We start from the raw sequence: 14,178 nt of genomic DNA, 5'->3' as shown, positions 1-14,178 counted from the left end.
AGTTCTAGAGGTGACTAGGTAAGGAAAAGTACTACCCGGTTAGGAGTAGCCTAAAAAAGTGATGCTTCAGACAAGCCAGGGCTCTTACAACACATAAGATTATGTATACTGTAGAGAAACCTTATGAATAGAACCAGAGTGGAAAGGCTTTTAGAAAAAGGAAATCACTGTCTGTACATTGTCTGTACATCAGACAATCCACTCCAGAGAGAAATCTTTTAAATGTTGCCTCTGTGGAAAGACTTTTACGTAAAAGGGAACTGTTATTGTACATCAGAAAAACCACAATGGAGAGAAACCTTATAAATATATCCTGTGTGGAAAGACTTTTAGGCAAAAGGGAGCTCTTATTGTGTGTCAAAGAATCCACATGGTAGAGATACCTTATAAATGTAAGGTATGTGGAAAGGCTTTTATAAGAATGCACTCTCCTACTCCTACTGAAAGAGAATCTCTTAATTTACATGAGAAAATTCACACTGGAAGCAAATCTTTTGAATGTAGCCAGTTTTGATTGGCTTTTACAAGAAGGGACTCTCCTAGACATTAGAGAATCAACTCTGGAGCGAAACCTTATGAATGTAGCCTATGTGGAATGTAATGTAAATGTAATGAGTGTGGAAAGGCTTTTACATAAAAAAGAACTCTTACTGGACATCAGAACATCCACACTGAAAAGAAACCTTATGAATGTAACCATTGTGGAAAAGGTTATCCAGAAAGGAGAACTCTTGTATACATCAGAGAATTGGGGAGAAATCATACAAATGTAACCAATGTGGAAAGGATTATGGGAAAAGGGTCCTTTTATTGTACATCAGAGAATCCACACTGGAGAGAAATTTTATGAATGTAACTAATGGAAAGGGTTTTCTACAAAAATGGGATATGTTACTGCCAGATCTGTAATGAAATGGAAAGGCATTAAAATAAGGAGAAAAATGAATTAGGGAGAGAACATTGGGGGAAGATGAAGTGCTGCTGATGTTTTCCATACTTAGCTTTCTTTCTACATATATGAAAAGTGAAGAAGGGAAAATGAAAGTGGCCTAAGGATAGCAGACAGCTTCTTAGGCATATTGGATCCTTCTTTTCTACCTGATCATCTACTTGAAAGGCAGCCTGATGGAATGGAAAGACTGCTACCTTTGGAGTCAAGAGAGCATGGGTTGAAATTCTGATTCTGTGCCTCTGTGAACTTGGCAAAGTAATTTAACTTTAACGATGTATTCAGGTTAGGATTGGGTCTCTTCCAGATCTAAATCCTTTGAGAAGCCAAAGAGGAGCTTGAAGATGAAACCTACCCTTCAATGCCACATTCCTGGGTCCTCAGCTTCAGATTAGATATAATAATGAGGTGAGTTCACTAAACTTTATGGGTATTACTGGCAATTTGGAGACTCTGCAAGATATGAGAAATTCTGAAATTAGATGTTTTTTTGAATTAGGAAACTAGCACATCAGTCCTAAATGAATGATTCTGTGCAGCTAGTAAAATAGGTTTCTTGTCATATTCATTTAGGCAGAAAATATTTTTCCTTAAGATGCTTTTAAGAATGAAAGATTTCAACTCTGAGGTTTCAACTTATATTCATTTTGGGGTCACAGTGATGACCCCAAAAGCTGGAAACAGTATTGAGGGTGTGTAGAATTAAAAGCCCAGCAATACAATGTATGTAATTTTGATTGATCCAACTGTTCTGAAAAGCCATTTGGTATTAGGATTTATTTAAAGGTGAGTAAATGCCCATATTTATTGACACATAGATCCTGCTGCAAGGCATAAAGTCTAAGGAAGTAAGGGAAAGAAAGATGCCAGTTACACTAAAATATTCATTGCAATGACCTTTTCTTGTTTCAAGTAGTAAAAAACAAATGTAGGTCTAAAAAAAACCAAAATAAAATAGATGATATTTAGTAGGAGAATTCTATACAAATTGATCTTGCCCATTTAAAATTTTGCTCTTTATCTGGGGAAATAGAAAATAGCTGAGTTTCTGTTCTACTAATAGATGGAAGAAGATGTGTGTGTGAGTGTGTGTATGTGCACACACATGCACATATGCAAATAGTGTCTATATTTGTTTTATTCTTTGTTGTCTTTTTTTTTTCCAGATAGAGAGATTAGACTTGAAATGAAGGAAAGTACTACAGAGAAAATCCTTTTTGTGGTAGAAACTTTCAAGCCAAGATTCATCAATGATGGTCCTGCTAACTTCACTTGGAAAAAGATTTGTGATAAATATGAGAAAAAAATCCTCATTGCAGAGAAATCTTATGAACATAACTACAATGGAAAGACTTTCAGAGAAAGGACAGCTCTTACTTGACATTTACATTGAATTTTCACTGGAAAGAAACCTTATGAAGGTAACCAGTGTGGAAAGACTTTTAAAGAATGGAGAACTCTTACTGGACATCAGAGAATCCACGCTGTAGAGAGATCTTATAAAGGTGACTAGTGTGGAAAGACCATTAGTCAAAACTCTTGTTGTACATCAGAGAATCCAAACTTGAAAGAAACCTTATAAATGTAACCTGTGTGGAAAGACTTTTAGACAAAAGGGAGGTCTTGCTAGACTTCAGAGAATCCACACTGGGTAGAAACTTTATGTATATACCCTGTGTGGAAAGGTTTTGCTAGAAAAGGGAAATCTTACTTGACATCGAGAATCTACACAGGAGAGAAACCTTGTAAATATAGCCCATGTGGAAAGACCTTTACAAAAAAGGGATTATCTTCCAATACATCATAGACTCCACAGTGTAGAGAAATGTGATAAATGTAACCAGTGTGAAGAGACTTTTAGACATAACAGTGTTCTTACTGTACATCAGAGAATACACACTAGGGAGAACCCTTAAAAATGCAAACAATGTGGAAAGGCTTTTCAGAAAGAGGCTTTTCTAGAAAGGGGAAATCTTGATCAACATCACAGAATGAATCTAAACTGGAGAGAAACCTTATGAATTTAACCAATATGGAAAAGCTTTTACCAAAAAGGAATTTCTTACTGGACATCAGAGAATCCCAAATGCAGAGAAATAATATGAATGTAACCATTGTGGAAAGGTTTTTAGAAAAAGGGAACTATTACTGTACATCAGAGAATCCACACTGGAAAGAAACTTTATAAATGTAACCAATGTGAAAACACTTTAATGTAAGCATAGTCTTATACATTGGAGAATTCACACTGAAGTGAACTCTTATAGATGTAATCAGTGTGGAAAGACTTTTACACAAAAGGGAACTCTTATTGATCATGAGAGAATCCATACCAGAGAGAAATCTTACAAATGGGATCACTGTGGAAAATATTTTGGATATAAGGGTTCTCTTATTGGACATCAGAGAATCCATCCTGGAGATAAACCTTTTGAATGTTACCAGTGTGGAAAGACTTTCAAATATAAGCATGGTCTCCCTGTACATCAGAGAATCTACAGTGAAGAGAAACCTTATGGATGTAAACAATGTGGAAAGGGTTTTATAAAAAAGTAGATATACAATGTAGAAAAATCTTACAAATGTAACCAATGTAGAAATACTGTTATAGAAAAGGGAACTCCTTCTATACATCAGAAAATCCATGCTGGAGAGAAACCTTAAAAATGTAACCAATGTGGAAAAGATTTTACAGAAAAAAAAGAGCTCTTACCAGACATCAGAGAATCCACACTGGAGAGAAACCTTACGAATGTAACTGATGTGGAAAGATTTTGAAATATAACAGTCTTCCTCTACATCAGAAAATCAAGGCTGGAGAGAAACTATGAATGTAACTAATCTGGGAAGATATTCAAATATAAATGTAGTCTTCCTCTTCATCATAGAGTCCATACTGGAGAGAAACCTTATAAATGTAATCAATGTGGAAAGACTTTTCAATATAAGCATAGTCTTCCTCTTCATCAGAGAATCCATACTTGAGAGAAACCTTATGAATGTAACCAATGTGGAAAGGGTTTTTACATTTAAAAATCTTGGCTTTTTTTTTGTTTTTGTCAGATTTATAATGAAATGTAAAAGCATCAAAATAAGGAGGAGACTGGATTGGTAGAGAACATTGGGAGAAAGTGATGTGCCACTGGTGCCTTCCATACTTAGCTTATAGAAAGGGCAAGGAAGGGAAAATTAAAAAATGCTTAAGGATAGCAGAAAAGCTTCTTAGCCATATTGCAGCTTTCTTTTCCACCTGGTCACCTACTTGACAGGCAACAGGATGGAATGAAAAGATCACTAGATTTGGAGTCAGAGGACCTGGGTGGAAATTGTGATTCTTTACCTCTGGCCTTGGGAAAGTAAATTAACTGAGGCCCAATGCACTCAGATTAGATTTAGGATCTTTTCCAACTCTAAATCCTTTGAAAAGCTAAAGAGAAGCTTGAAGATGAGCCTCACCCTTTAATACCCCTTATTCTTGGGTTTTCAGCTTCAGATTAGGTCAAATAACTCACATATTTTCACTAAGCCTTCTGGGTATGATTGGCAGTTTGGACAGTGAGCAAAATATGAGAAATTCTAAATCTAGAGCTTTTTTTTCTTCAGATATGTGCACATCATTCCTAAATGAACAACTCTCTGTGCAGCTAATGAAATAGGTTTCTTGTCATATTTGTTCAGGCAGAAAATATGTTTTCTTAAGATGCTTTTAAGAATGAAAGATTTCAGCTCTAAAGTTTCAGCTTACATCCATCAAATTGTCAGAGATGACCCCCAAAGCTGGAAATAATGTTGGGTGGGCTAAAGAATTAGAAGTGCAGTAATACAATATATTTAGCTAAAAGTTAGCCAACTGTTAGGATTTATTAAAATGTGATCAAATGTCCATATTTTGTAACACAGAGACTCTGCCCCGAGGCATGAACTCCAAGGAAATGAGGGAAAGACAGGTTCTACTACACTAAAATATTTGTTGTAATGGCTTTTTTTTTGGCAGAAAAACATAATGTAGATGCAAAAAAGAAACAAAATAGATGGTCTTTAGTAGGACAATGAGTAAACAAATTGTGATAATGAATATATTGGAGTAATGTATCGTGAGATAGTGGATACAAAGAATTCAGAGAAGCATGGGAATATATAAATGAATGGAGATATATTGAGGTGAGCAAAAGAAGAGAAACTATATACCTAATGACTTTTCAAATGCTCAGAAAGCCTAATCAGTGATCTCTTCAATTTGAAATGCCTTTCGACAAAGTACATGCATGTCTGTCTATCCATTCTCTAATTCTTGCCTATGTTTCACAGAAGGTCACACAGGATCTATCCAAAATGATGGAATCTTTCTTTATTTACTCCTACCAACTGAAGGGTTTTTGTCCAGTATTGTGGCTGTCTACCCATCAGTACTCTTCCTTACCATGTGACCAGCTAATCTCCACTTCTTGTTCTACAATTCTTTCATGTGAAGTATGATCAGTGTCAATTATCTCAACAGAGGACACCAAGAAATTTCAGAAAATACTTTGATCAGCCAACATGACTCCCTTGACAATGGAGAGAGGCAACTGCCAAAGATGACACCAATTGAAGTATAAATTAGCTTGTAAAATACTTTACTTTTATGATGTTTGTGTTAACAATGACAACTCTAGGATTTTACAAACTGTCATGTTGGATAGGTTTATACATTAGGCAGAAATGGGGACCATCACCAGTTGCCTTAGTCTGTCTTTTCCCACTGGGCTCAGATGACTCTTGATGTATGGAGTGAGGCTGTTGACTCTCCACAGTCTCACTGAAATCCAACTCACTTGCAAGTCAAGACCTCACCTGCTGAGGGCATCAGTGCTCTTTGAGAACAAAAGACCACCACCAACAAGCTTCACTTGAAGACACTCAGGAGTTCAAAAGTTACTTAGTGTTGCTCTCATTGCAAGAAATTCAATTTTTCCTCAGTCACTTTTACTTGAAGAGAAACTCTGAGCTAAGTTACAAGTGCAGCATTTTCATAAAACACTCAAATTCAAAAGGAATTTTTCTCTCTGTACCACTTATAAATGATTTCATGTCAAGGAAATATATTATATTCTGTATGTTTAACTGTTCTGATTCACTTGTAGACCATCCTTTGTTGACTGTACTAGTCAAAATGATACCATTCCTGGAAATACTGTCCCTAGATATTTTTATACAATTAGAGGAAATTTGTTATCTGTCAGTAATTTCTGCAAGATCCAGGTGTAAAGTATCAACATTTTCAAGATGAAAAGAGGGATTGTTAGCAGCTCCCATTTCAGACTTTCAGCCAATCATGTTGTCCCTGCCCCCAGGATGATGTCAGTCCTTTAAGCAATTATATTGTTTTTCCCACCTCCCAAATTCTGTTTTTTGTTCTATCCTTAAATGGGGACCAGGGTGACCTTTCATGCTCCAGTCTTTAGCTCCACAGTGAAGCCATTGGTCCTCTTTACTATTAAATTCATGCTTAACTAATAAACTGCCAGTGTTCAGAGCTTTGGGCTTCAATTGAGGGGACTGAACTTGTGACAACTGGGCCTGGTGCTTTTCTCCTGAAGGAAGGCTTAAGCTTATAGAATCTGTGCATGGAAGTCATTGTCATCCCATTAAACCTGATTGTTTTCGGGGCATCTCAGCAGTGTCACCTAGTCTGCTGCTCAGTCTCTTCAGTGGGAACAAAGATCTTCCAGTGTTTGTAGTTTCCTTCTTCAGCTCATTTTATAGAAGAGGGAAGAGACAAAACAGGGTAAGTGACTTGTCCAGGTCCAAACACCTAATCAATGCCTGATGCAGGATTTAACCACCTGAAGTTGAAGCTTCTTGATTCCCCAGCCAGGGCTCTGTGCACTATGGTGCCCCCTAACGCCCCTTGGTCTCACTTTGAGGGATACTGTGTGCTTGGAGATCATTTGTTATTATGGAGTTCTTCAATCATGTCCAACTCTTGAGGGCGAGCAAAATTATGTCATCCAAACAACTGCCAGAGCATCAACTTTACTCAAGGAAGAAATTCCATTTTGAATCCAGGTCAGAGACTACTGAGACTAAAGGTAGCTCAGAAATATGACTTTTACACAAACTCTTCCAGATTTGATTGTATAATTTTTATCATCAATGATCAATCTATCATTTAAAAATAATTTCTATATGAAAAATAAATGTCTCCAAGACCTTGAATACTGAGAGGTCTGTCATACTTAGTCAAAAATGGACACTTTTTAAAAATTGTTTTTTTAGCAACTCACCCTTCCCCAAGGCCTTAGTTATTTGTGACTTTTTCCAAAAAGTTCCTTTTAAATCCCAGGTCTTTGCACATAAGGGGAATTTACAAGTTCTTTTGTGCTTTTCCCAAATTCTAATCACTATTTGTTTTACAATAAAACAAGCTCAAATAAATGCTGGAGTGGATAACCCTACTCTTGAGTAGCTTAATTCATCATTTGATATCTAAATCCAAAGAGGAGTTTATTTTGTAAAGGCATAACTGCATTATCCTCTAGAAATCATTTGTTCATCAGTAACATTTATACACAAGAGTTTCCCCAAAATCCCAATACAAGTCATATTAGAAGATGAAAAATGATAAAATGGCATCAGTTCAGTCGAATGTATTTCCAAATCATGTGACATAGAAAATCAATGTCAATTACAAACCCTGGACTGATTGAATTCAGCAACCAGTGTAGCAGATATTTTTATTTCTTATTTTGACATTTCTAAATAGATCATCCTATAGATCATAAAGTAGAGAAGGCATCAATGAGTTGTCGAGAGATTTGTATATCTGTTTGTGAATCTGTGATATGTGTGTGTGTGAGGGTAAAAATAGAACAATGTTTAAAAAGAGCACAGCAGAGAAAAAATGAATAACATGTAAGGAAGTAAAGATGGACCTCATGAATATAATTTTTTTTACTATTGTATATCCTTTTTCCTCCTCTATGATTTCTTTGGGGTACAGACCCAGTAATGGTACTGCTGAGTCAAAAGGTATGCACAGTGTGATACCCTTTGATCCAGCAGTGTTACTACTGGGATTATATCCCAAAGAGATTATAAAGAAGGGAAAGGGACCTGTATGTGCATGAATGTTTGTGGCAGCCCTTTTTGTAGTGGCTAGAAACTGGAAACTGAATGGATGTCCATCAGTTGGAGAATGGCTGAATAAATTGTGGTATATAAATTATGGAATATTACTGTTCTGTAAGGAAATGACCAACAGGATGATTTCAGAAGGCCTGGAGAACTTACACAGACGTGCTGAGTGAAATGAGCAGGACCAGGAGATCATTATATACTTCAACAACAATACTAGATGAACCAGTTCTGATGGATCAGGCCATCCTCAGCAACGAGATCAAAAATCATTTCTAATGGGCAGTAATGAACTGACTAGCTATACTCAGAAAAGAACTCTGGAGATGACTAAAACCATTACATTGAATTCCCAATCCCTATTTTATCACACCTGCATCTTTGATTTCCTTCACAGCTAATTGTACAATAATTCAGAGTCTGATTCTTTTTGTACAGCAAAATAATGTTTTAGTCTATTATACTTATTGTGTATCTAAGTTATATTTTAATATATTTAACATCTACTGGTCATCCTGCCATTTAGGGGAGGGGGTGGGGGGGTAAGAGGTGAAAAATTGGAACAAGAGGTTTGGCAATTGTTAATGCTGTAAAGTTACCCATATATATATCCTGTAAATAAAAGGCTATTAAATTAAAAAAAAAAAAAAAAAAAAAAAAAGGTATGCACAGTGTGATACCTTTTGGGCATAGTTCCAAATTGCTCTCCAGAATGGTTGGATTATTTCCAAGTCCACCAGCAATGCATACCCTCTACAACATTTATCATTTTTTCCCCTATCATCTTAGACAATCTGAGAGTTGTGAGATGGTGCCACAGAGTTGTTTTAATTTGCATTTCTCTAATCATTTGTGATTTAGAGCATTTCATATAATTATAAATGTTATTAACTTCATCATCTGAAAATTGTTCATATCCTTTCATCATTTATCAGTTGGAGAATGGCTTGCATTTTTATAAAGTTGACACAGTTCTTTATATACTTGAGAAATGAAACCTTTATCAGACATACTGGCTGTAAATATTTCCCCCCAGATTTGTACTTCTCTATTAATCTTGTTTGTGCAAATCCTTTTTAATTTAATGTAATTGAAGCTGTCCATTTTACCTTGCATAATAATCTCCAGTTCTTTAGTTATAATTTCCTCCTTTCTCCAAAGATCTGATAGGTAAATTATCCATTGTTCTCCTAATTTGTTTATGGGATCATCATTTATACCCAAACCATGCATCCATTTTGAACTTATTTTGGTATGAGCCATGAGTGTAGGTCTATGCCAATTTTCTGATATATTTTCCATTTCCCCCAGCAATTTTTGTCAAAAAAGTGAGCTCTTATTCCAGAAGTTAGAGTTTGGAGGTTGATCAAATAATAGATTGCTATAGGCCTTGATTACTGCAGCATGTATAGTTAATCTGTTCTACTGATCCACCCCTTTATGTCTTAGCCAATAGGCTAAGACATAGTTTTGATGACTACAAGTTTAAAATATAGTTTTAGGTTTAATACTTCTAAGACACCTTCTTTTATTTTTTTCATTAATTCCCTTGATATTATTGACCTTTTGCTCTTTGATGAATTTTGTAATTTATTCTAGTTATACAAAATAGTTTTGGCAGTTTGATTAGTATGGCACTGAACAAGTAGACCAATTTAGGCAGAATTGTCAGTTTTCTTATAGTACTTTGGAAGCCTAGCCATGAACAATTGATATTTTTCCCAATTGCTTAGGTCTGATTTTATTTGTGTGAGAAGTGTTTTGTAATTGTGTTATTAGATTTCTTGGGATTGTCTTGGTAGGTAGACCCCCAAGTATTTTATTTTGTTTACATCAATTTTAAGTGGGATTTCTCTCTTTGTTGCTAGGGGACTTTGTCAGTAGTATATAGAAATTTTGATGATTTGTGTGAGTTTATTTTTTATCCTGCAATTTTGTTATAATTTGTTTCCAGTAAATTTTTGGATGATTTTCTAGGATTCTCCGTCATCCTATCATCTGCAAAGAATGATTGATTTATTTCTTCACTGCCTATTCTAATTCCTTTTATTTCTTTTTCTAAAGCTAACATTTTGGCTGAATAATAGTGGTGATAATGGACCTCCCTGTTTCACCCCTGATCTTACTGGGAATGAGTCCTGCTTCTCTCCATTACAAATAATGTTTGCTGTAGAATTTTGATACATATTGCTTATTATTTGAGGAAAGTTCTCTTTCTCCCTATGTTCTTTAGTATTCTTAATAGGAATGGGTACTATATTTTGTCAAAAGCTTTTTCTGCATGTATGGAGATTGTCATATGATTTCAGTTGGTCTTGTTATTCATATGATCAATTATAGAAATACATTTACTGCTCTTGAACCAGCCCTGCATTCCTGGCATAAATCCCACTTGGTCATAGTGTATTATCCTACCAATAAGTTCCATTAATCTATTTGGTAATATTTTATTTAAAATTTTTCATCAATATTCATTAGTGAGATTGGTCTGTAATTTTCTTTTTCCATTTTGGCATTTGGTTTAGGTATCAGTGCCATATTTATGTCATAGAAGGAATTTGGCAGTACTCTACCTATTTTTCCAGATAGTTTACATAATATTGGAATGAACTCTTCTTTAAATGTTTGGTAGAAATCACTTATGAATCCATCTGGCACTGGAAATTTTTTCTTAGGGAGTTCATTAATGACTTGTTCAATTTCTTTTTCTAAAATGGGACTATTTAAATACTTTATTAACTTTTATATTTTTGTAAATATTCATCTATTTCAGTTACATTGTCAGACTCGCTACCATAGAATTGGACAAAATAGCTCCAAATTATTGCTTTAATTTCTTTTTCATTGATAGTAAGTTCACTCCTTTCAGTTTTGTTACTGATGATTTGTTTTTTTTTTTTCCCCATTACTTTGTTTGATCAAATTAACCAAAAATATATCTATTTCATTGGTTTTTTCCATAAAACCAACTCTTAGTTTTATTTATTGGTTCAATTGTTGTCTTAGTTTCTATTTTGTTCATCTCTCCTTTGAGTTTCAAAATTTCTAATTTGATATTTATTTGGAGTTTTTATTTTTTTTGGTAGCTTTTTTAGTTGCATGCCTAATTCATTGATCTCTTCTTTCTCTATTTTATTTATGTAGCTATTTAGAGATATAAAAATTTCCCCAAGAACTGCTTTGGCCGCATCTCATAGATTTTGGTATGCTGTCTCATTGTTTGTTATTTCATTGGATGAAATAATGGATTATTTCTGTGATTTGTTTTTTTATTCACCCAGTCTCTATAATTAGATTATTGTTAAGGATCATGCCTAAGTATTAAGGGGCAGAATAATTCTTCTTAAGTCCCCACAGCTGTGAATCATAACACCTGAAAGAGTTGCAAAGGAGCCTTCACAGATGTTCCTTGTGGATTGGGGATGAAATAAATTGGAGGCAAGAGGGAAGAGAAGAGAGGTCAGAGAACACAACTGCCTCTCAGTCTCCTTATATCCTCCTCCTCCTCCTCCTCCTCCTCCTCCTCCTCCTCCTCCTCCTCCTCCTCTCACTTGAAAAGATCCATTCTACAGGTCTGAGTTAGATCTCCAGCAGCCACTGGAAAGTGGCTGCCATAGCACCACAGATTATTTAATTTCCCATTGGTTTTTATTCCATCTTTCCCTGGCCCTTTTTTGAATATAACTGTATTTCATTGTTGTCTGAAAAGGAATCATTTACTATTTCTGCCTTTCTGCATTTGATTGTGAAGTTTTTATGCTCTAATACATGGTCAGTTTTTGTGTAAGTGTCAGGTACTGCTGACAAAAAGATGTATTCCTTTCAGTCCTTATTCAATTTTTTCCAGAGATCAATCATATCTAGGATTCCTGGGATCGTATTAACCTCCTTAGTGTCTTTCTTGTTTATTTTATGGTTAGATTTGTATGATTCTGAGAGGGGAAGGTTGAAGTCCCCCACTAGAATAATTTTGTTGTGTATTCCTGTAATTGGCTTAAAATCTTCTCTAGAAATTTGCCTGCTCTACCACTTTGTGAATATACATTTAGTATCCTTACTACTTCATTATTTATGGCACCCTTTATTTATGTACTTTCCCTCTTTATCGCTTTTAATAAGATTTATTTTTTACTTTTACTTTATCTGAGATCAGAATTGCTATCCCTGCTTTTTTTTTTTTTTTTACTTCAGCTGAAACATAATAAATTTTGTTCCAGCCTTTTACCTCTACTCTGCATGTGTCTCTCTGTGTCAAATGAGTTTCTTGTAAAGAACATATTATAGGATTCTATTTTTTAATCCACTCTGCTATTTCCTTCCATTTTGGGGGGAGAGTTCATCCCATTCACATTCACAGTTATGATTACCAACTCTATGTTTCTTTCCGTTCTAGTTTCTCTCCTGTATATACTTTTTTTCTCTCTGTAGGGAATAGCTACCTTACAGAAAACACCCTGTGGAGATAGATTGATTTGTAAGGATTGGAGAGTAGTCATTAAAGGAGCTTCCCCATAAAGAAACCCATGAGCAGAAGGTTACATTGAGGGAAGTAAGTATTCAGTAGGTATTCAGTGAATTATCTGTTAGGCACTGACACTGAGTTCCTATGAAAGTAAATGTTATAATTATAAAAGAACTTTTATAATAATAGTAAATCTCCTGAGCTCTTTCTTCAATATCAATATGTCCCTTTCTGGGATGGCTGCCCCTTGGTTTGGGGGAGGCTCCAAACTGCATTGGGAAGGGTATACTGGACCCTACATGTTCCCTTCTCCACTGATTATAACTCTGCCTCCTGGATAGCAACCCCCCAATATATAACACCATCTGCTAAGAGGGACTTGGATGGAGAGCTTTGAGCAATCCCCTCAATGATCATTTTTCCCATCAGTGCTCCTATGTCCCTCATTTCTCCCACCACTGGTTCCACTTGGAGCCTGATTCCCACCCCTTCTACTGTTGTGCCACAGTTTCCTTTAATTGTTCTGAGTTTCCCTAATTGTTCTGTCTCAGTTTCCCTAATTGGTCCTGCCTTGATTTCCTTAATTGTTCTGCCTCAATCCCCTTAATAACACCTCCCTTCACCCCCCCCTTCCCCCTTCATTAATACTGGTATAACTCAGGGCTATTTGCTCTAAGGTTATAAATTGTCAATGTGTAAACTCAGAAAGGGGGACTTCAGACTTTGTGTCTGCAGTCAGACATTTTCTTAACTCCTACAGTGTTAGAATTTATGGTCCTACCCCCGAACCTGTCAGAACCGGATTTATGGTTCCTGCCTGGAGATTCCCAGATCACCAGAGTTTGGACTCCACTCCCCTGCCTTTGTTTAGCTACTGTATATAAATATGTCATTGAGAATTGGCATGGGCTGCTGGATGCTGGATTCTTGGAGACGATAGCCTCATTTAGTCCTGGGACCAAACTATGGATCCTAATTTGGTCCCAGCATATCTCTCCCATTCAAATAAAATATTAAAAACTCTTTAATCTCTATCTTCCCTCAGTTTCTCCGGCATTACATTACTCTATTCTCACCAGTTATCCTGAAATTCTGATCATTAATGATGAATTCATGCCATCCTTTTCTAATGGCTTCCTTTCCTCCTTTATCCCAACCAAACCTCTCCAATGCCTTTCAATACTCTGTCCTCCCCTCCCAATGTATGCTCCAGAATGCCTGCTTCCCAGTACAAAGAATAACTAACATAGTGGAGCCAACATGGCTGAGCATGGTGGGAACGCTACCAGATTCACCTCAGGTTATAAAATAATGCCTCAGAATGAATTCTGGGGAGTTGAACCAACATAAGGACAAGGTGAAATATGTTTCCATCCCGGAAATTCAGCAGGAAAGCTCTGTCTCACTGAGAAGGTTCTGTCCAGCACATGTGGCCCCAAGGCCAGAAAGGAGCAGACTGCACCCCAGCAAAGCAGGACTGAGAGCCCAGACCCAGACAAGCCACCAGCCAGACTCAAAATCCCAAGGCAAGAAGCTTGGAAAGGGTCCCCTTAGCCCCGGATCACAGCCCAGCTTTAACAGGAATTTTAGAAGTCATGAAATAGATTAGAAAAATGCACAGATACACACACATAGACCATAGAAAGATAGT

This window comes from Sarcophilus harrisii, chromosome 1 (genome assembly GCF_902635505.1).
Source record: "Sarcophilus harrisii chromosome 1, mSarHar1.11, whole genome shotgun sequence".
Lineage (NCBI taxonomy): Eukaryota > Metazoa > Chordata > Mammalia > Dasyuromorphia > Dasyuridae > Sarcophilus > Sarcophilus harrisii.
Note: the sequence above shows the minus strand (reverse complement) of the source record.